Here is a 23,777-nt window from a genome sequence, read left to right as displayed (position 1 = left end):
TAGCATAATACATTAAGCTGGCAGCTTCTATTTCTAGGTTTGTTGCAAATTGTTGATAAAATTCACAAGTGCTAAGTTTTATAAGAGTATTTTTTCCTTGGGTTCTTTTTTATGGTTGTTAATGAGCTTGAGAATTTCTTATAATGCATAGTGTCAACTTTAAGCACATTTCTTGCATGGGACCTCATTATGTATAAATTTCTGCTTATAACAGAAGGCATGCTCCTTTTAAAGTTGGAGGGGGTTTGATACCTGCTGTGTTCATAGACATGCAGCCCAAGTTTTAAATTTCTTCCACTGGAGACGTTGACAGTTTGACATTTTTAACAGGTCTAAGTTAAATAAAACAGTATTCAAATAAATACAAAGAATATCTTGGAGAAGTGGGTTCATAGCTAAGACTGTTGAGCATCCTTCTTTCCATAATTTTTCATGGAGGATGAACATTCAAATACTCATAATTTGTGTCAATTGAATGGCAATCAATTTTAGTATGTAATAAAAGAAACTTTAACTCCAAAGTGAATTTATATGTATTTGTTGGTTCTTAAAAAATGCTTAATTAAAATTGTATGATGACTGTTGCAATTATTAGAATGGATCATTTTTCCTTGCCACATTTTCATCTATTTTATTTATTTTGAAATGAGTGGTAATATTATATATGCCAAAGATGGAAACCATACTGTTCGAAACACGTGTGTATAGCTGCCTCAGGTCAATTTTACAATATTATGTGTGTGAATTAGTTAGGGCTGCTCTAATAAAGGACCACAAACTGGGTGGCTTAAACACCAAAATTTATTGTCACTCAGTTCTGGAGGCTAAAAGTTGAAAATCAAGGTACTGGTTCCTTCTGAGGCTGCGAGAGAGAACCCGTTCTGTGCTCTCCCTTGGCTTCTGGTGGTTTTCCAGCAATCTTTGGTGTCCCCGGCTTGCTCAAGCATGACACCGATTCTTCCGTGATGTTCTCCTGCTGTGCACGTCTCTGTCCAAATTTTACTTTTAATAAGGACAACAGTCATTTTGGATGAGGGAACACCCTAAAGGATTCATTTTAACTTCTTTATGTCTCTAAAGATCCTATCCTCAGTTATGGTCACATTCACATGTTCTGGGGATATAATTCAACCCATAAAAGTATGTAACCCTCTTTCCTTACTAACATTCTTAATTTTCCTTACATGTTGTTAATGTTAATCCTGTAGACGTTCTGACTCTATGTATACTTCTAGCGCTCATGCGTAGCCCCATTTATATGCTCATGACACATTCACAAAGCCAGTTTATATCTTTGATGCTGGCCACTTCTCCAAACTTCAAATTTCGATTTTTACCTGCCTTGTTACCTCCAACTGGATGAATGAGAGATGTCACAGGCTTAAGATGTTCAAAACCAAAGTTTTGTTTTCTATCCCTCTCTTCAAATGCCCTTATGTCATTCTTTCCCATCTCAGTAAATGATCCCTCCATTCCCCTTCTCTGTCCGAAGAGCTGAGTCATCCTGCCATGTCTCTTTTCTTTATTCCCATCTAATATCTGTTCCATTGCTGTATTAGTTTCGTATTGCTGCTGTGACCAATTGCAACCTAATAGCTTAAAACAATGCTATTTATCTTGTGTCTCAGAAGTCCAACATAAGGCTCACTGGGCTAAAATCAAGAGAGCCGCACTCCTGTCTGAAGGTCCTGGGGGAGACTGTGCTTCAGTTTAAGTTGTTGGCTACATTCAGTTCCATGCAGTCATAGAATTGAGGTTTCCATTTCTTTCCTAGCTGGTGACCACCAGCCATTCGTAGCATCTGGGTCCACTTGTATTCTTTGGCTCAGGCTCTCTTCCTCCATCCTTGAAGCCAGCAAAGGTGCCTTTGAATCTCTCTGACCTCCTTTTCTGCCTCATCTCTTGCTTTTTCTGCCAGACTCCATGCAGAGAAAATTCTGGCCTTTTAAAAGTTCATGTGATTAAATTGAGCCAATCTGGTTAATCCAGGATAGTCTGTATATTCTTGGGTCAACTCTTGTATAACCTTAACTCCACCTTCAAAGCCCAAGTCCCTTGACAGTAGGACTTAGTTAAATGTTTTACTGAGTAATCAGGGCACAGGAAGTAGGGGAAGGGGGAATTTTTTTTAGAATTCTTCCTGTCACTACAACCTTGTCTTGTTAGCTCCATTTCAGGACACTTCTGCTTTTCTTCCTCCACCACTACCACTGTATTCCAGGCAGCGATTGCTGTTTCTAGATGTTACCATATATACCTCACTTGTTACCCCACATGTTTTGTATGGATCATCGTTTATCAGATCCAAACAGAATTATTTCTTCATAACTTGTGTTGTTCAAGACACTTTTGCCTTAAATTTAGCATAATACATTAAATTGATCTTTTTAAAAATAATATCTGTCAGAAAATGTTACTCACGTCCCTCCAGTGGCTTTTTTTAGAATCAAATCCAAACCTTGAAATGGCCTGCAAGTCCCTATTTATTCCTATGAAGGCGAGATCACTTCATCAGACAATTTTATTTCCTGCATAGCACTTATCACCATGAGAAGCCATCTTTTTCATTTATTGTGGATGCTAATAGTCTGTGACTGTCCCCCCTTGTCTATTATCTTCATCTCTTAGAACACATTGACATTGTGGTCATTCTAAATGCTTCTATCTCTGTATGATTTATTTATTTTCTTTTTTTTTAATATTTATTTTAATTCTAGTTATTTAACATACCCTGCAATATTGGTTTCAGCAGTAGAATTCAGTGATTCGTCACTTATATACAACACCCAGTGCTCATCATAACAAATGCCCTCCTTAATGCCCATCACCCATTTAGCCCATCCCCCACCAGCCTCCTTCCATCAACCCTCAGTTTGTTCTCTATCATGAAAAGACTCTTATGGTTTGTTTCTCTCTTTTTCCCCGCTCCCCATTGTGAAACTCCATGTATGAGTGAAATCATGTGGTATTTGACTTTCTCTGATTGACTTATTTCACTTAGCATAATACATTCTACCTCCATCCATGTCTTTGCAAATGGCAAGATTTCATTCTTTTTTTTTTTTTAATTTTTTTTTAACGTTTTTATTTAGTTTTGAGACAGGGAGAGACAGAGCATGAACAGGGGAGGGTCAGAGAGAGGGAGACACAGAATCTGAAACAGGCTCCAGGCTCTGAGCTGTCAACACAGAGCCCGACACGGGGCTTGAACCCACGGACCGCGAGATCATGACCTAAGCCAAAGTCGGCCGCTTAACCGACTGAGCCACCCAGGCGCCCCAAGATTTCATTCTTTTTTTTTTTTTTTAATTTTTTTTTCAACATTTTTTATTTATTTTTGGGACAGAGAGAGACAGAGCATGAACGGGGGAGGGGCAGAGAGAGAGGGAGACACAGAATCGGAAACAGGCTCCAGGCTCCGAGCCATCAGCCCAGAGCCTGACGCGGGGCTCGAACTCACGGACCGCGAGATCGTGACCTGGCTGAAGTCGGACGCTTAACCGACTGCGCCACCCAGGGGCCCCCAAGATTTCATTCTTTTGATGGCTGAGTAATATTCCATTGTGTATATATACCACATCTTTGGACATTTGGCTTTTTCCAGAGTTTGGCTATTATTGAAAATGCTGCTATAACATGGAGGCTCATGTACCCCTTTGAATCTATTTTTGTATCCTTTTGTATCCCTTTCTGTCTGTTCTGAGGGTGTCACTGTGCTTGGTACCCTCTACTCTGAACAGTGAAAAGAACTTTTCCTCATGAGATTTTCCCCTAGACACTGTGAGGAATATATTAGGCAAGCCCTCAACCCCCCAAAACTTGTAGCTTTAATTTCATACAGTTCTATAACCTTTCATTGAACTAGGGTAAATAAATCTTATTCCAATTTTATAAATAAAGAAACTTCATTCAAGACCAATTAAGTAGCTTCCCCAAGAAAACCTGGTGCTATAACTCACACTCTGAGCACATGTTCCGGATTCCTTTCTGAATCATACCAGCATTGGCATTTATCCCACAGGTATGCAAATTAATTATTCAACCACTTTTTTCCAAAAGTGGATATATATCATTTTTGTGTTACTGTCTAATGTTTCTCTTTGGCACTTTTATTGCCATCAAATATTAAATTATATGGAGGAGCCTGAAAACGACTGGCAATGTGTGGCAACAAAACTTTTCCAGGGAAACAAAGAAGGGAGGTTGGAAAGAGGAGATGATGCGGAGGCTTCAGGGTTGGCACCTAAGGCTGTTCATTCCTTTTTCTACTTCACTCAGGAGCCTAAGAGGAAGCAGGGATTCATTTCTTTACTACTTGAGACCCAAACCTGATTGTGGTTTCTACACTTCCCATTATACATTTCCTAATCCCTGGGGGAACGAACGAACATAGGACTCCAAACTAAAAACAAGGGCTGAATGAAATGGTCATGCAAATCTCCCTGGCGTCCTTCCAATGGTATATTGAGATTATGCATGCCTTGCTTCATTTCCCATTCAGTGTGATAATACTAATGTGACTGTTTTAATGAGATAGTTTCTAGGATTTGGGACCTGGATGTTTAAATGGATCCAGGTAATATTAGACCATTGGACATGTCTAGAGGTTAGCCCCAAGCTTTCTAGGGGAGAGAGGAGGAACTAAGATTTGAAAAGCCAGAGAATGTCAGAGCAGGGGGCAGGAGAATAAACACTGCATACAGAAGAGGGGAGGAAACTTACAAAATTGGGGCTAACAATCTGCAAGGAAAGATTCAAGGCTTGAGAGCAGACTTGTGCTCTGGCCCACACTCCACCATATACCGGCCTGGGGCCTGCCATGGTCATTCCCATTCTGGAATCTCTCTCACCACAAAGAGGGGACAATAGCAGTTAGTTGCAGTGCTGAAAATTGTTGTCGATGTAAGTATTTTGCATGATGTCTAGGTTATGGTTACCGTCCAACTCATGTTAACAATCAGAACCTTTGTAAATTTCCCAGGCCGACCGCATGGCTGTTGAGACCTGGGGCATGAGTTGCTGCAGCTGAATGCTATATAAATGAAATACTGCCTTTCTTCCAAAATCTGACCCACCGTAAGCCACATTTTAGCAACTGACTTCAATGGTAAAAGAAGAACCAGCCTATGAATCTGAATGCTCACCAAACATGCAATAGGAAATTTCTGTGTTCTTATTTCTGCCCTCGATGTGAAAGAGTAAATTAGCAAATAACTTTTAAGTTTCAGAATACGATTTAATACTATACATTTATCAATTATAAAGGAAACTGCTAATCAGTCTGTGTGCATCACTATAGGAATGAGTAAATTGATTTGTTTAAAAAAAATAAAATTGCAGGGTGCCTGGATAGCTCAGTTGGTTGGGCATCTGACTCTTGGTTGTGAGCTCAGGTCATGATCTCATGGTTGGTGAGTTCGAGGCCCATGTCTGCCTCTGTGCTGACAGAGCATAGCCTGCTTGGGATCCTCTCTCTCTCCCTCTCTCTGTGCCCCTCCCCCTTTCTCTCTCTCTCAAAATAAATAAAACTTTAAAAATCACTAAATAAAATTGCTTTGCTAGAAGGAGGAATAAGTACCAGATATTGAGTGTTTCCAAATAATAGCAGAGAGCAACTATGTGAGGGCGGAGATATGTCTATCTACTTAACTGCCTTTCAGAATAGTGCTCAGAACAAAATAGCCATTTAATAACCATTCATTGAATGAATGAAGAATGCATGAATGCTAAAAAAAAAAAAAGGACTGCTCAAAGTACTAATTTGTTGGACTATGTAATAGACTTCTCTGCAGTATTTGCCTTTCGTAAAGTCAGCCTCTGTCTATTTACATTGCCTTTTACTTTTAGGGAAACCCATCTTCCTAGGTTTTACATTTTACATGAGCGTAACATGATAATCCAGACAAATGTGGGACCTCTGTAATTAGCCATTTACTCTGGACTCCTTTGGGGCCTCCAGTCTGTTTTACTTTTGCTCCCGGTATGTGGCAGGATAATCTTGGTTTCTCAGGACCACACTGAGTTTTTTAGGAGTCCCAGTGCTCCACATGAAATCCTGACAATAACACCAACAAGGGATAGTAAAATTGAAACCTGTCAGTTACTATAACTATAATGTCTAATGTAGACGGTGTTTGTTCCCCGGTGTGGTTCTTGTTAAATGCATGTACTTAGACTGTGTTTTGGAAACTAGGATTGACGACTTGCGTATTGCAAAAGTAGGCAGCCACCTTCTTAATATGCTAAATGCAGGTGAAAGTTTGTTCAATGGGTTTATGAAACTATGGCACTTATATTTCTTTGCTCATGGGTAGTTCGTGTTATGTTTTGGAGGTAAAGGCGTACAGGGTCAACAGTTTATTTGGTAGTTATTAAGACGCCTCTTGTGAAGTACCCTCTTCCAGATGCTTCTTTACTCTGTTATAGGTTCAAGAATAACCCAGGAAGGCATCTTTCCTTTTAACAAATGGGTAATTTATATTGCATTTACCAAAATATTTTAATAAGTCACCTCACTGTGCCCTAAGGTACTGGATTTACCCCCTCATTGATTGTAGGCTGCCACTGGCACAGGATAATTCTAGAACTATTGCTTCATTCTAGTATTATACATTAATGTTATTAGCTTGAAAAAGGAAAAGCAGCATGCTAAATTGTTGATTTTGTTGTTGCTGTTGTTGTCGTCGTTAGTATTTAAGGAGAATGTGAAACTGTCTCTCGGCTTCTTTTTCAAACCTGAATGTTGTAAGATTATTCTGTAAGTGCCCGCACTGGCGCAGTGTGTCAGTCTTCCATCTGGACAGACACTGGGTGAGATGCTCTGGACTCCATGGCCAAAGGGCAATGCCCTGGCTTCTTGCTGCGACTGCCAAGGAGGTGTTTGAATAGTGCTATCGAATGTCATCATGTTTATTATGCATTCTGACACATGTCCATGGGGAACTTGCCTGAAAAGAAGTACTCATTTGCGTTGTTTTGGATTCTCAAATCTTCCTGGATGACAAAAATCATGGAGATATTCCTAGTGCCAACAATGAAAAAAATATCTCTAATATATCTCTACCTATAATTTCCTAATTATGATAATATTATTATAGAAGTGGCAATGCTTAGGTATTGTTATGAACCACTTGCATTGTTAAAATTAAATTATGATGGCATATTTTACAAAAATAGATTTTTAAAAAGAGAAATTATATCATTAATTTCCAGAGGAAGAGAAATTGAATCTCATGGTGCTTTGCATGCCTTTATTATTAAGGGAACTTAATTATCATACCCTTGGAGGAAATCCCTTGCCTGCCAAGGTCTTGGGAACAAAAGAGGGGATGGAAGGGGTCACTTGTTGCCACTTGGCTCAAAACCTTCCAGAGAGTCGGGGGTTGGGGAGAAGGGAGTTGAAGGGGTTCAGGTGAATGTTTTGAAACATAGCACTAAGTACTTCCTTTAATGAACACTACCAAAGTGTATTTTAAGAAGTGCCTGAGCACTTTTTTGTAATTAGCTTGGTAACTTAACTTCCCAAATAAGAACTTTGATATAAATTGGCTTTCTGTTATTAAGTTCACAATATCATTCTGGTTTTAGGTACTACTGTCTAATTGAAAGATTGTTAAGATCAAAAGTGATAATTTATGTAAAACCATTTTGTAAACTATAAGGCAGTAGGTGTTTATGTGGTTATCATTATGGCATATTTTAGGAAAGTATGAGTTATTAAAATCTTAATGAGTCGTGAGATGTGAACAAATATTAATTAAATCTAATAAAGTGATTTAAATAAATTTACAATGACTAAGGTTTTTCAGATAGACCAAATTAGAATTTGGAGACCTAAATTTTATTTTTTAAGGAGCTGAATTAAATCCGTTCCAATTCTGTATGGCTTATTATGATGCCTCGTCCTGTCGGGGAAATTTTCTGCAGAAGAAAATAAAATTCACATATAGCAATATGCCCTTTTCCATAGTACTGTAAGAAAGACACTGTGCAAAAAGTTGAGTAGAATCTGATAATGCCAATTAGGTCACAAACAGCAAAAAAATGGTGAAAATTATGGTATGGTAGAAAGCAATGGGTATGCCTGCGTGGCTCAGTCAGTTAAGCCTCCAACTCTTGGTTTCGGCTCAGGTCACGATCTCATGGTTTTGCGAGTTTGAGCCCCACGTCAGGCTCTCTGCTGACAGTGCTGAGCCTACTTGGGATTCTCTCTCTCACCCTCTCTGCCCTTCCTGTGCTCTCTCTCTCTCTCTCTCTCTCTCAAAATAGATAAGTAAACATTAAAAGAAAAGAAACACATTATTTGTGATTCTAGCGTCTCCTGTACTTCTCAGATAATGTGTTGTCTCGCAGTATGTGCATGTGAAAAGTATGTACTCATGTTCTGGTTCATACATACATCGATACAGATACATATTCACATGTGCCTCTGTCAGTCTTTCGTTTCAGAGATGAGATATTCTACAATACTTCTGCATAGTGTATTACTCTAGAGAAATGTCCTTGCCAAGCACTTTATACAAGTGGAATGGTAGTATTTTTTAGATTCAGAACTCTTAATGTTCTTTTCATTTACTTCAGCTATTTATCTGCAAGCTTTCAATCTCACCAGGAGACAGGCGTTCATGGATGCCTTCACAGTGTTGTTCCTGTTGCATTTTTATCACCAATACTCTCATTACCTTTGGCTTCTGTGCTATTACTGCTGAGTTAATTGCTGACATTTCCTTCCAGATCGAACCTTTCATTACCAACATCATTGTCTGGAAATGTTCTGCCCAATAATTTTTAAACACAATTTCCTGTGCCAGTATTCATTTTAAAAGATATGCCCGTGTATTGGTTCAACTGATGCATATTTCGTTTCAAGTTGGGAAAATAAAATACATAGTGTATTTAATGTATCTGTAGAAGATATTCAGTACTTTTATACACCGGCAGATTTTTTTTTTTATATATAGTTTCGGGGTTTCTCAAACACTGCTTAGCATTTAGGTGACAGCAAATGTTTTTTACGCGCTGATTAAAAACACACACATACACGTACACACAACGACAACGACGACGACGTGCCCACATACTGATACTTTAATGTAGGTAGTAATCCTCCAAGTAGGTAAGTATTTCAGTGATTGTTTTGGACATCCAGCAATTCCAGATGAGGAAGACGTAGGTGGTAGATAGAGAATTGGAAGTTGGAGTAACATATTTCAATGACAGGCCATTTTCTCCAGATTTGTATTTACATCTGTGCTTCAGAATTGGATAACCAACATTTATGGTCCCAGGTTTTGAGATTTCCGGAAAGTGGGTACATTGATGCACTTTTGAGCGACCTTGAAACTTTGGAGTTCCTTAGCATGCACTTGAGGTATCAGTTTGGTGGTAAAAGAATGTCATCAGAATATCAGGAGAAACTTGTACCTTTGAGACCCCCAGGTGTACAGTGAGTCTCAGTTAATTGGAGAGCCATGTCCGGGTGCCATTTGTCAACACGAAAATAATAAACCCTTTGCCCTAAGAACCCTAGTGGAAAGGCTAAACAGTATTTCATTTGTCCCTTTTCCATTGCCCAGATTCATCCCTGAATTGTACTCCCAGGCATAAATCTCACCTTCGATACACATTGACCTCATAGATAAGTAGAACTTACAGTCATTTTGGATTTTAGGAACTAGTGGAAATAAAACAAAAAACCAGAAAAAAAAAATCCTTTTTCTTTCTACATACATACGACCGTTTGGGAAAAAAGGTTTATTTGGCAAAAACTACTGCTTCCAAGTTCAAGATTTCATATGCAGGGGAGAATGAAAAATCCAAAAGTTAGTACACTTAAAACCTGTTGATACCTACAAAAAAGTTCTAGAAGACACAAACTTCCCAAAAGATGAATTAGAAATAAAATGCTTCTTTGAGATAAAATTTTCTCTGATAGTTAACTTTTCTTTTTTAAAACTATTTCTTTCAGTTTTCTAGGAAATGGCACTGTGTCCTCATGATCTACCAAATCAGCTTGCCCCATACATTTTGTGGCCACAGGCACTATACTTACTTTGGATGTTTATGAGCCAGTCCTTAATGATTATTAACTTGCAGTTACTGGTAAAATGTTTTGGTTATGTCTTGTACTTTTCATAAATTATCATGGTGACTTAAAATATGTTTCTTCACCTCTTGGTCTTCAATTCGTGTGTTAAAAGGCTGTAGGTAAAAGATAATTCCTCTCTCTCCTCAACTGGTAAACCTGCCTATCGGAGTCCTATTAAAGGGAGAAGTGATATGTGTTTCCTGTTATTTAAGGAAGTACAAGTAAATCCTTCAAATGTTAGCGGATAAAGAACTTTTAAATGTCTATATACAATATCAGCCTTAATGACCTTTACAATGATAGACAAAACCATAGTTGACAAAGGATTACTTAGTAGGTGGACTAGATTGGGGACAGTTCTGGGATGCTGGCTCCCTTAGGAACCTGGCTGATTTGGGGGGGACTGGGATTTCTCATTAGAACTTCCTTCCTTCGTGGGGAGTAAGGTGTGGATAATCTGATCCTTCATTGCTCTACAAACCCCTTAAGAACATGATGGCACTGTGGCTTTTAAGCATGATACCAGAAGACAAACTTAAAACCTTGTAAAATGATTATAGGGATCTCCAGTGGGTAAGAACATGAGTTCTGAAGTTAAACTGCTCCCGTGGAAATACAGGTTCTATTACGTAAAATCTCTGTGATTTGGGGCACATTACTTAATCTCTCTGAATCTTTTTCCTCATCTTTAAAATGAGGTAGTAACTTGCTCCATTCGACTGGATGCAGAAACCATGTACAGTGCCACTCCTACTTGAGCTGCTTTTTTGTTAACAAAAAAGAGAGCTATTCCTTACCACGTGAGGATATGGACAAAGGCAGTTTCAGGGGTGTGGGAAGTGAGTTCTTGTTATCCTGTGGTGAGTTCCTTACCCAGTAAAATGCCAGCTCTTCTTATTCTCATTGTTATTTGTTTAATATTCCACAGTCCAGAGTGCTCGGTTGCAAATTAAGGGAAACTTATTATCAGAGGCCAAATTTTGAACCTAGGGCAAGAACGAGAGAACATAGCATAAACCTACAGAGGTAAATGAGCCTCAGTTTTTCATCGAGTCCATCTGATGACCTGAGAGGCTTTGAAAATGCCAAGCAGTCGCTTCACTCCAGATGGGCCGTACTTATAAAGGAGCAACCTCAGGATTTAGGAGCTTTAGAGAACTGTAAACAAAGCTTATAGACATCCTAACAAACGCTTATTTCAAAAATGTGGATTCAATTCTAGAACCAGCTGCAGTTGCATCATTCGGTCAGGGCCTCCGTTTATTGGATACCAGTGTTTGGGCAATGTTCAGAAATAGAGACATATTCAAAACATATTGTAGAAAAGTCTTCAAAATTCTCAAAAGAGAGTGTATTATTTCAGTAGATGATACGGTACTTGATGTGGGAAACAAAGGCAGGAGGAAGTGTAGATAAAATTAAATTTGCTTATAACCTGCAGCCAAAAATACTTGAGGGCAGGAGAGTAGAACATTTCTCCAGGAGCTCAGCACAATCTTAATGTTCATGTTTTGCTAGAGGGAAAAACAACCTTAGCTTGACCATAGCTAGGCCTCCACTATCCCGGGAGTCTTTTTCAGCATATGATATTGCTTTTGGAAACTTCCCCTTGCCTTTACCTCCCCCAACTCCCAAGTGTATAATCAGTCACTGTTCCCAATCCAGGGGCAGCTCTTTCTGCCCAGGGGTCCTGGCCCCATGCTTCAGTAAAATCACCTTTTTGCACCAAAGACATCCCAAGAATTCTTTCTTGGCCTTCGGCTCCGCACCCCACCGCCTCCAAACCCCATCAGCACCGATCCTATTGTGATTCACATCTGTTTAATATACACATCTGTTTAGTAATATCTGTTACCATATCTGCAGGCAAAGTCCTTTCAGGAAAGATCAGTTTGGACTTGGCTTTGGCCAGCTTCCTACACTACTCCATCCACATCCAGCCCCACCATAGGACAAAGAACAAGTTTAGAGATTGTTCTTAGGCAGTCATGATGAAATGGAACATAAAGCGTACTACAATTCATGAAAGATTGCTGACCAAATAATTTTTAAATTTTTTTTGTTTATTTATTTTTGAGAGAGAAAGAGCACGAGAGGGGGGAGGAGCAGAGAGAGAGAGAGAGGGAGACACAGAATCCAAAGCAGGCTCCAGGCTCTGAGTATCAGCACAGAGCCCAACACAGGGCTCAAACCTACCAACCGTGAGATCATGACCTGAGCGGAAGTCAGATGCTCAACCCACTGAACCACCCAGGTGCCTCTATTCTTAAGTAATCTTCACACCCAGTTGTGGGGCTCAAACCTACAACCCTGAGATCAAGAGTCACATGCTTTACCAGCTGAGCCACCCAGGTGCCCCTACCCAAATATTTAAATGCTACTCTCAGTTTAAAAAATGCTGACAAGCACGCAAAAGTACAAAGAGGGCACTAGCATCCGAGAATTACAGGGATGCTCATCATCTTGAGCCTTTTGGTCCTTGTTTAATCCCCATCACCATGAGAGTGCACCGGTGGCCTTTGTATCTTAGTTTTCCAAGATACAAGTTAAATCTTAAGTTAGAGGACGGAATGTTCCAGGCTAAATGTAAGAAAGTGTGCCAATACCCTGGGAGAATATATCCTGTGGAGGAAATTATACCAGAATATTATGTAATTCTGATGTGATATATTGAAATGTATAGTTTCAAGTATTTACTTGTTTGTTTTAAACGTGCCCCTCCAATTTCTTTGAAACTTAGTATTTTTTTTTTGTAAAGAATTATTTTTAAAGTAGTCTCTTTGGGTAATGTTGTAGCCAAACACATTGTGGGAAGAACTTAAAATGCTTAGTCATGCGCGTTTTCTTGTTGGTATTCCTTAGGCACCTCAGCCTAGGGCAATGACGTAATACCCAAGTCGGCCCAAGAAACAGGGGCCACTCTGTTTTGACAGAGTATTATTCATGACCACCACTTTACATAAATGTTAAAGAATATCAGATAAAGACGGAAGCTAATTATGCAAAAAATTGAAACAAATGCTACTCTTAATACTGGGAGATGAAGATAGGATACTCTTAGTAGTCAGATAAATTGAATTATTTGTTAGAAGATAATGTCCGAAATATGTGCTTGAGATATGGTAAAGGATCAAATATGGTAGACATTGTCCATTCAACCATAAAGAAATTCTACCTTGTCATTTAAAATGTTGCATTCTGCAGAGGTGTGTGTGTGTGTGTCAGAGAAAGAGACAGACTGCTTTAAAAATAGGAACTCTGCATTTAAAAATGAGAATTCTGTGTTATTATTAATATTACTTGGAAAATGCATATATTCATGATAAAACTGGTACACTGTGGCATTTTAGAAGTATTCCATAGAACAGATGTGTTTCTACCTCTTATTAATTAATGCATTAAAAAAAATCATGTTCTAAATTCACTCTCTTGGAGTCATTGCAGTCATGCATTCGGTAACTGGGGATTCCTGACTTCCAGCCTTGTTTATGCCCAAAACATTAATTCATATGAACTTCATGGATTGATAATTGACAGCATTAGGAATGCCAAGGGGTTTGCTGAACCTTTACCGGATGGTCAACTGCACATCCTATTTGAGAAACCAAGAGTGCTTTGAATACAGTGAAATTAATTTCATGCCAGGGTAGAGCGCTGTCCCTGCAGTCCTCTGGTCTTAATCTCTCATTCCATGAGCTTTAACTTAAAGCGGACAGTGAAGGAAGGCATGTGATTTGCCCAGTATACAAGGTCCCAAATAAGAGGTTTATATCCCGGTAGGGCAAATAATCACCAAAATGTATTTTATTAATGGGATTTAGTATATGTAGCCTACATTTCTAGTTACAGAGTTCAGGTTTACACTGATTGGCGTTCAAGAGCTAGTGTGTGATCTCATGCATTTCCAGCCTCTTAATACCGAGTGTCCTATTTCTGAGTGTGCCTGACACCAGGTAGTGACATTTGAGCAGCAGCAGGCAGCACGGGGTTCAGTTTTATCCAAGTAGCTGTCACTACCAGGGCCCTAGGCAAAAGTCCAGCATGGTTTGTGTCACTCGCTTCCTCTTTTCTCTTCTTCTTCTTTCCCCCAACGCTAACATGTCCTGCAATCCATCCTGGCCATGGGCAGCAGAGATAACCACAGACTACAAATGAAAAGCTGAGCTGGCCCCAAAAATATTACTCCTTGCAACTATTTAATTGCAAAAGAATCTTTGTGCTAAAGTTTCACCATGCCCTTTGAAAGGCAGACTCAGTAATTTGGCTGTCATTCATTTGTAATTTTATACCTTAGAGTCCGGAGGGATAGTAAATAGAATTACAGAGTTTTATCCTGGAATGCTGGTTCTGAGGGGGAAAAAAAAAAAAAAAAAAGCCAAAATTTCAGGAAAGAACCAAGTTAAAAAAAAAAAAAAACTCGTTTAAAGATTGTTCTGCTAAAAGTATACAACTATTCATATTACACTTACTTGGAAATCACTACAAAGTCTTCACTTGTTTGTAATGTGAAAGCTTTCCCGTATTAATTAGTGCTGCTTATTCCTTTATCGTGCTGTCAGAGTTAGTGGGTAAAAGTGGCCAGAACATTAAAATGCAGTTTCTTTCTTTTGTCAGATCATTTGTCCAGTAGAACACAACATAGTGAATTATTTTTAAATTGATGATACCGCACCAAATAGTGATCCCTTCATTCTTTAGTTCTACTTCTAAGACTTAAAAGCCTTTTATTTTCATTTAAAATAACTTGGTAAGCTGAATTTAAAATGGTTTTTTTCTCATTTTTTTTTCTTTTTTTTTTTAGAAAATCAGGAACATTCGTAGCTACATAATGTACATGTTTTCATTCATGCCTGATATCTAGGATTGGAAGTCATTTAGGACTTTATTTTTTTAAGAATAGTATACATACAGAAAAGTGGATGCACCATGAAATACAGCTTGGTCGAGATCATGTGTATGAGACTCAGCCATACACTGCGTTTGGTTATCTGTTTGTTTGTTTGTTTGTTTGTTTATTTATTTTGCTGAAAAGAATTTCATTGTGCACAGATGTCATACTACATTTCTTCTTGTTCCTGGGCGTGTCGGTAGTGTCGGTGGGGGGGGGGGGGGCTGATATGAATATTGCTGGGAGGAGCATCTTGATAGATGTTTCTGGTGTACTTGTGTGCACCTTTCTGTGGAGTGTATACCTGGAAGTAGAATTTCAGAGACCTAGAGGGATGTCCTGAAGGGCTGTAGAAGAGATGGAAAAACACCAAATTACTCTTAACCATTTTACAATTCCACCCAGTCTGTGAAAGTTCTGCTAACACCCAGTACTTTTCAGTATTTGATATTTTGTCTCTCTTTTTTTTTTTTTATTTTAACCATTCTCATGGTTATTCTCATGACTATGTACTGGCATCCCTTGGAAGTCATGAATTTGCATGGCACTAATGAGTAATAAAGTTGATCATCTCCTTTCTGTACTGCCTATGTGGACAGCCCCTTTCTTGAAGTGCTTGTTTAGGTATTTTGACCTTTTTTTTTTGTATTGGGTCACGTATCTTTTTGTATTAGACTGCATTTGGAGAGTTTTGTTGATGATATAGATATACTTACATACACAGACACACATAAAGAATGAGAATATCTTTTTCCACTAGGTGCCCCGTCACTTTCTCAGTGGTGTCTTGATAAACAGGATTTCCCGATTTCGAAATGGCCCAATTTATACCTCTGTAATTCCTTCTATGGTTAGCACTTTTTGCATCCTACTTAAGAGAGCCATGGTTCCTGTAAGATCCTGTTTGTGTCCTATATTTTACTCTCAAAGCTTTATTGTTTAATCCTTCACATCTAGCCTGAGGCTCCGTGGGAACCGATTTTTGTGTAGTTTTTTAGATGGAGTCATCGTGCATTTTTTCACCATGTGGATACCCAGGTGAAAGCACCATCTCACCAGTATGTGGCAAGGGCATGATTCTCATAAATTACATATAAGCCTGGTTTGGTGTCATAATTCTCTCTTGATCCACTCTTCTGTCTTTGTCTCTTCTTATATGGATGCCATATGGTCTTAATTTCTGCCCCTTTGTAAAGTGCCCTCTTATCTGTAGGTTCAGTGTATTGATCTGTTTCTTTCCTTCAAGACCGCTTGTATGTCTTGACCGTTTGCATTTTCATGTAAATTTTAGAATCCACTAGCCATTGTCTCAGCCTCTCCCACCCCTGGAGGAAAAAAAAAAAAAAAAAAAGCATGCTGAGGTTTGAATTGGAATACTGTTAAACCTGTCAATTAATCCAAAGAGATTGAAATCTTTACAACATTAAATCAGCCAAGCATAAGCATGGTATTTCCCTGTAAAACCATTATTTGGGTCTGCTTTAATTTCAGGAGTGTCGTGGAAGTGGTTAGTGAGGAGGTCTTATATCACCTTCACAGATTTATCCCCAGGTATTGGATGTTTTCCTATGTTTTTTGTAAATGTTACTATTGTTGTAATTTCTTTATTGGCAATATACACAAAGAAAACGGATGTTTTTGTACATTGGCTTTTTGTTTTCACTTTATCCCAGGAGACCTCCAGTACAATTTGTTTTTAAGTTTATTTTTTTTTATTTTGAGAGAAAGAACGTGTGTGCGTGCATGGGGGAGGGGCAGAGAGAGATGGAGAGAGAGAATCCCAAGCAGGCCCTGGATGATCTGGGCGGAGCCACACCCAGGACCACTCTTACAATGTGAAGTAGAAGTAATGATAGTGAATAACACATCGTTCATCTCTTAAGGACGAGTTTGCAATATTTAAATCTGTAATTTTTAGGCAGTTTTTTTTCTCATTATCAAATTGAAGGGATTCCTCCATATGCCTAGTTTGCGAAGATTGCTTTTTAAATTGTGAATTACTGTTGGATTTTGTGAAAAACACATATTTATGCCTTTCTAGGATTTAGGTTAAGTTATTAATTATGGATATTCCACAATGTTTAGTTTATTCTATTTCTTTTCTGGAAAAAGCAAAATCAACCAAAAATGCAATAAATTAGTAATACAGTTCCATTTACAGTAACACTCAGAAGAGAATTGGCCACAAACTCCTAAAAAGAAGGTACACAGAATGTAGATATCACTTTTAAGATACCATACATTGAACCAATCTTATTTAAAAAAAGTAAAGAGGGGTGCCTGTGTGGCTCAATGTGTTGAGTATCCGACTCTTGATTTTGGCCCAGGTCATAATCTCATGGTTTGTGGGATCAAGCCCTGTGCTGGGCTCCATGCTGACAGTGCGGGGCCAGCTTGAGATTCTCTCTCTCTCTCTCTCTCTCTCTCTCTCTCTCTCTCTCTCTCCCTCTCCCTCTCCCTCTCCCTCTCTCTCCCCCTCTCTCTCCCCTTCCTCTCTCTGCCCCTCCCCCACTCTCACTGTCTTTGTCTCTCTTAAAATAAATAAACATGAAAGAAGAGAAAGAAAGAAAGAAAGAAAGAAAGAAAGAAAGAAAGAAAGAAAGAAAGAAAGAAAGAAAAAGAAAGAAAGGGAAAGAAAGAGAAAAAGGACTGAATTATGGAAGAGAGGGAGGGAAAAAGGGAAGGAAGGAAGAAGCAATGGCCATGATTCAGTGTCCTTCACTGGAACACTGAGCTCTGCAGACAAGAGGAGACACAGAGAAACAGGAAGCCCTGTGGAGGACAAACTCCCATAAGAGAGAATATTGTTGAAATGGGGGATGTTACAAGAACTGCATGTTTAACCTGTTTTTTTATTCATTTATATTTAGCCCCCCCTCTTCTCCTCAATCTGATGAAGCAAAAGCCAAGCCCAGGTGAAGTTGCTGGAATTATCAAGGAAATAATAAATTGAAGGGTTTAAATATAAGACAGTGGATTGACATTATCACACACACACAAAAGATAAACAAAGAAATCAGAAAGAGAAGAAAGTAACATAACAGTAATATACAAAATGAAAAGAGAGTATAACTCCAGAAAAATTAAATTACCTACAAGTAATGTAAAAGAACATTAGCCATATTCTTTTTTATAGTCTAAAGGAGGTTAGAATCATAAAAAATATATATATGGAATCGAAGAAATGACAAGACTAAGAAGTCATGAAAGGAATAATGAGAGTAGGCAGCGCTCATGGAAAAACAAGAAAATGTAAAGCCATTGTGTAAATGAAACCACATTTAAATCATTAGGAGGCATAAATAGTGCAGAAATAAAGAGGACTGCTATGAGGAAATAGAGAGGAAAAAAGGCAATAAAAGCAGCAAAAAAGGTGATAGATACGGAAGAGAGAAAACTGGGAACTAACATGTGGGTGGAAGTTGTTCTCTCCCAGGAGAACTCTTTTCTTAAAAGAGAGTACTGTTAGCCTGCTCTTTAATTCTCTAGTTTTCAGTGTGAGGTTATCTGAATGATGTATTCACAAAATTTGTATAGCCATCTAAGTAGGGCCATGAGTTGTGCAACTCAGGAGGCATCCTCATGGAAAATGAAGGTGAACTGTGCTTCTGGAGGCACCAGGAACACCCAGTTCTGGGAGATCTATGCCCCCAGGAGATACAGATATTTGCCTATGTTGCAGGCAACAGAAAATGTTACCAAATATGCTCTGACAGAAAACACTAGCATCCATGAGTCAGTCTTGCAAATTGTCTTAAAGACAACGTAGAGTCAATCAAGACTTATATCAAGATGCATGATTTAGGTCTTAGACATACACTATATTAAAGGAGAGTGGTGTGGGGTGGGTGGGGAATAAGAATGGTCCTTTATAAAGTAGGTACTGGGGCACCTGAGTGTCTCAATTGGTTGAGTGTCCAACTTCAGCTCAGGTCATGATCATGTGGTTCATGAGTTCAAGCCCCTCATTGGGTTCTGTGCCGACAGCTCAGAGGCTGCTTGGTATTCTCTGTCTCTTCCTCTCTCTCTGCTAGTCGCCAACACATGCACACATTCTCTCTCTCTCAAAATAAATAAATAAACTAAAAAAATAAAAATAAAAGTAGGTTCTGTTTGAATTTTCATCTAAAAAGCTTGTACTATTTTAAAAACAATCAAGACCTAGTTTTTAAAAGTCACCTTGTTTAGCTCTATTTGAGCTAACACTAAACATGATACTTTCTTTCCAACATCAAGTATTATCCTAACAATTATAGTCGTATATTGTTTTAGAATTGAAGAAAGTATTTCCTCAATAAGATAACATCTTATTAATATGGTAACCTCATTACATTGGGGTGCTATCTCTGTTGTACATAACTTGCCCTAGGTCATCTAATTACAACATGTGGACATGGGGTCCCTTGGCCACACAGTTGATAAAAAGTACTTAAAATACTTGGAAGTCACACCCAAACTAGAATCAAGTAAGACTCAGAACTGAGTTTTCTGAGGTACTACGATGGCTGGGAATGGGTAGGGGTGGATATAAGCATATAAAATTTAGCGTTAAAGTCAAGCATCTAGACAGGTTCTCTTTTCTGTAAGTCTTCGGGTTTGTTAGAGTTTCCCATATTTTATATTTCTTTTGAATTACAGTCTCATTTCAAAAATAAAATAATTTGAATAAACTTATGTTTTTTCAAAGTGTCCATTTCTAAATCAAAACTAGACCCCAGCTTTGAATATGAACTCTAAGCAATCTTGAATCTACCTCTTGCCTTTGAATTCACCAAGGAAACAAAGTCTAGATTCAGTCTGAGACTAATTTTATGATTCTGTGGGTTTTTCTTTCTTTTTTTTTTTTTTCTTTTTTTGTCAAAATGTTGAGATACAGATCGCTAAGGATCCAGATACAGATTTAGGGTAAAGAAATGGAAGATCCGAAAACTAGAATTTGCTAGGCAGGCTAGTGGGAGGGTCCTTTTGTGATGAAATGTTGCATAAATAATGCCGATGGGGGTCTAAATTCACTGTTGCCATGGAGACCTTTGTGCCTGGCTGAACTCAATTCTTTTCTCTTTTAAGACTGCTACCACTAGGCTTGTGGTGTCTCTGATGCCTCTTTGCTTTGCTTTGCTTTCTCTTAAACTGTTGGCGAGTGAAAGAAGAAATTAAACTATGATAATTTGGCATCCTGACTTTTGCGAGACTGTTCTTCGTGATTTTTGATCTCCTCTGGGGTTCCTTTTAGCCCTGGCTCGGGGAGGGAGGAGCAGGTGCAGAAACGGCTGAAACCCCCGAACGCTGCCTGGAAAGAGGGAAAAGTAACCCCTCATCTTTGTGACTAGTCGACTTGTTGGCCTCGACTACAGTTTTGAAGTATTTAAGGACCATTTGTTTCCAAAGGTAAAAGAGAAGAAAAAGTGAAAATGGAACGTATTTGTTTTTTAAATGCTTTCATTATTAATGTTGTTTGTGTGATGATTTTTAGCTAAAGTTGTAAAACTGCAGGTTGAGAGTTACATGTAGAGAACACAGGTACAATTTATCTCCGGCCTCACAGTTGTCAGTTTATTCAGAGTATTAATGTTGAAATTGTAAATGCCAAATAACCGAATTAAACAGAACGCAGTTTCAAGGACCCATGTGCCATTTTTCTATCTGTGAACCATTATAACTGCTTCATGACTGCATTTGGTAAAACTTGGTATGTTGTAAATACATCCTTTAGATTTCATGAAAGTTATGATTATCCGTGTAAATGCCGGTTTAAGTAATTAAAAGTTGGCTTGGAAATTGTGGGCTGTCGACCCCCCCCCCCACTTTGGCACACAATTAAATAAAGAGCCTCACTCAGAAAGAAATTAATCATTGAGAGTAAGGGCATAAAAATCGCACAACCAGTGCCAGTGTGTCAAGTAACTAAAAATTCAATGTATTGGACAGCTAACTTGTTGCATTGCATTGCCTTTCTCAACAGAGCTTGTTCAGTTCTCAGTGATGAGCTTTGCGTTAGAACTAGAATGCAATAATTGCATGTTTTGATCATTCTAAATGGTGTAAACAGGATGCGCAAATCCCATAATTATAGAAAACCTTTACCGTACAAGTATTTCCAGATTGCTTTCATCCACACAACTCAGTGAGAGAATCATTGACCAAAATTTACAGTGACTTCGTAGGTTTCACGTATGTAGCCACCAGAGTTTAGAATATATTTGTATACTCAACAGGTTAAAGAGACAAATCAATTTAGGAAAGCTGGGGATTTAACAGTGGGGTGTCACTGGGGTGACAGTCTGTGAGAATTATATGTTCAATTGCTATATATTTATGAGATAGGTGCTCGCTGGAGAATTCTAAGTGAAATACCATGGTGACTCAAAGTCTTTAGGTTTTTATCTTTAGTGTTTTCAGCTGGATGGTAATAGCAAAAGAGAAGAACGATTTCCAACTTAATTGTGACAATCACAAGATAGAATTTCTACTTGATTAATATTTTTGAAATTTGAGTGACTTTGTAACTCAGATACTGAGGGCGAATAATAACCAAGTTGATATAAAGAAAATTACTTCTTTTTAATCAGGAGCATGTTAGGGCACATGTTTTAGTATGTTAATTGACTAGCATGGGTATGTTTTATTTTAAAGAAGCTAACAAAGGAAGGCTTGAATATACTCTGGGGATACCTCTCAGTAAATATTTCATTTCGATTCATTAAAGTTAAAAGTTTATTTGGATCATATGAAAGCTAAGAAACCTTTTTTCACTTTGGGGGAATGGGTGTAAACCTATTAATGGTTTCAAAGGTATCCGCTGGGAATTGCTACTTAAAACTTTGACCTTTGAAAAGAGTTTTCCACGTATTGACCATTATTTAGTAACACAGCCTAAATGTAAACTCAAATGATCAAGCCTAAATATAAAGCTTCACTTCGGGAATGTAGTGTCTAGGCACTCACACTTTGTGGAACACCAATGTCATGGGTTCAAGTGGCATTAAGTCTTCAAGCTGTAGGGCACAGTATAGGCATGTGACTCAACTTAACTAACTACATGGTATAATTGCCTATTACCTCACACTGCTGAATATAAATATTGTATATGGGAAGAAAATTTAAACTCTTTTTAAATTTGTTTTTTTTTAATCCAGCTATTTAAATGCTGTGAATGCATCAGACAACATACTAAATAGGGTCCTTCAGATTTTGAAGATCCTCAAATGCCAAGTTGCACAATCTTTCCTGGAGTATTTTACTGTGAAGTTTTATGCAAACAGTGAAGAATAGTTTTAATTGTTAAATATTTATAATTATATATAAATATATATATATTTTATATATATAAATTATATATATATATTTTTTTTTTTTTTTGACCCAGACAATTCCAGATTTGGCCCAAATCATTGATATTATATTGATAGGTTACAAACTCATAGCTAATACATTTGACCAAAAGTTCCCGTTGAAATGGTTTAGGAACAAAGACTTGTGTTTGTATTTCTGTAAGAAGCTTATTACCATGTGAATCCTGATTTAGAGTTCTGTTTTATAGCTCTTTTGTAATTCTTATCTCTTACAGTACCTTATATTCAGCAAATTGATGTTGAGTTCCTCCCTGGTACTAAACATTGTATGCCATGAACAAAAAGGAAAGAGGAAGTTCCCAGAGTCCATGAACTAAAAAATCTGGTGCAGATGAAGATATGAGAACTCGTTAACTGTAATGCAGTAAAATTACTGCTGTAATGGACCCTGGCCAAGGAGAGCCAGAAACACTGCTGAACTTGATATAGTACATTAAAATATGATTATTTGATCTTCCCAAACCAAAATGAGGAAAGAATCAGTGACGTGCACAATATAATTGTTAAAGCATGACTGTAAAGATAGTTTTTAAATAGTAGCCAGAGAAATCCTCTGGAAACGTAAATCCTAAAATTTAAAAAGTTTCCACTCTTTTTAGTCTAAAATTTTACTATATGCAGAGTCAAAGTCAAAGACCATGCAGTCGCCCAAGCCCCTCCATCGTGTGTCTCCTACCACCCCTGGCTCTCCCACCTTTCCTAAGTCGTAACCTCTTGCCCACTTTGCTCCAGCAGAGAACCTCCTTGCCTTTTGGAGAACCATCACGTGGCCCTGGCACTTGCCATTCTTCTCTGCTGAAAACAGAAAACAGCAGCCCCCAACCAGAATCCAGTCCAGATACACACGTGCCCCCTTCCCCTCGTGTCTCTCAGGTCTCTGATCAGAGGTCACCTTATCGATGAGTCAGGTCTTGATAACCATACTTACATTGCCTCCCTATCTCCTTTTCCTGCATTATTTTTCTCCTCCGCCCTTACCACAGATGGTACTCTAAGTAACCCATTGGTCCATCTTGTTCCACGTCCATTTGTTTCTACCAGAACGTGAACTCCATAAGGACAGGGATTTTTGTCTAACATTTTTATTGATGCATTCCCAGCACCTAGACCCTCGCGTGCCTTATTTATTGAACAAATGATGAACTAAATATAAATTTCCTGGCACCAAAGATACAGTGTTCTACTTTGGTGGTGTTGTTGTTTTTCGATTTTTTAAAATAAAGTAGAAATTTTCAAATTTATCACTGGCCACTCATTATTCTAGCATAAGTGTGAGAGAAAGTGGTCAAATACCGGCAGTAGGTTTATGATTGTTTATGCGCCGACACTCAGCCAAGTCATCTGTATCACAGAATAGGGGTTGAGAATTTCCCTCCTAACGCATGGTCAAGGCATCAGATGGACTCTTAGTGAGAAGACCAGTGTGTCCTCCCCTCTTCCCAGCCTCTAG

General features: G+C 38.3%; 1 protein-coding gene and 1 long non-coding RNA gene across 7 annotated transcripts in view; both read left to right on the top strand.

Moving 5' to 3' along the window:
- CTNND2 (catenin delta 2) overlaps positions 1-23,777 on the top strand; it is a 947,889-nt gene that overhangs the window by 298,776 nt on the left and 625,336 nt on the right. The window lies entirely within an intron of this gene.
- LOC131503958 (uncharacterized) lies at positions 19,850-23,568 on the top strand. The gene is made up of 2 exons (XR_009257710.1): positions 19,850-20,363; positions 22,543-23,568. It is a non-coding gene; the product is annotated as an uncharacterized LOC131503958 (long non-coding RNA).

The sequence above is a fragment of the Neofelis nebulosa genome, chromosome 1 (assembly GCF_028018385.1).
Source record: "Neofelis nebulosa isolate mNeoNeb1 chromosome 1, mNeoNeb1.pri, whole genome shotgun sequence".
NCBI lineage: Eukaryota > Metazoa > Chordata > Mammalia > Carnivora > Felidae > Neofelis > Neofelis nebulosa.
The sequence above is the reverse complement of the archived record's forward strand: the minus strand, read 5'-3'. Positions and strand labels throughout refer to the sequence as shown.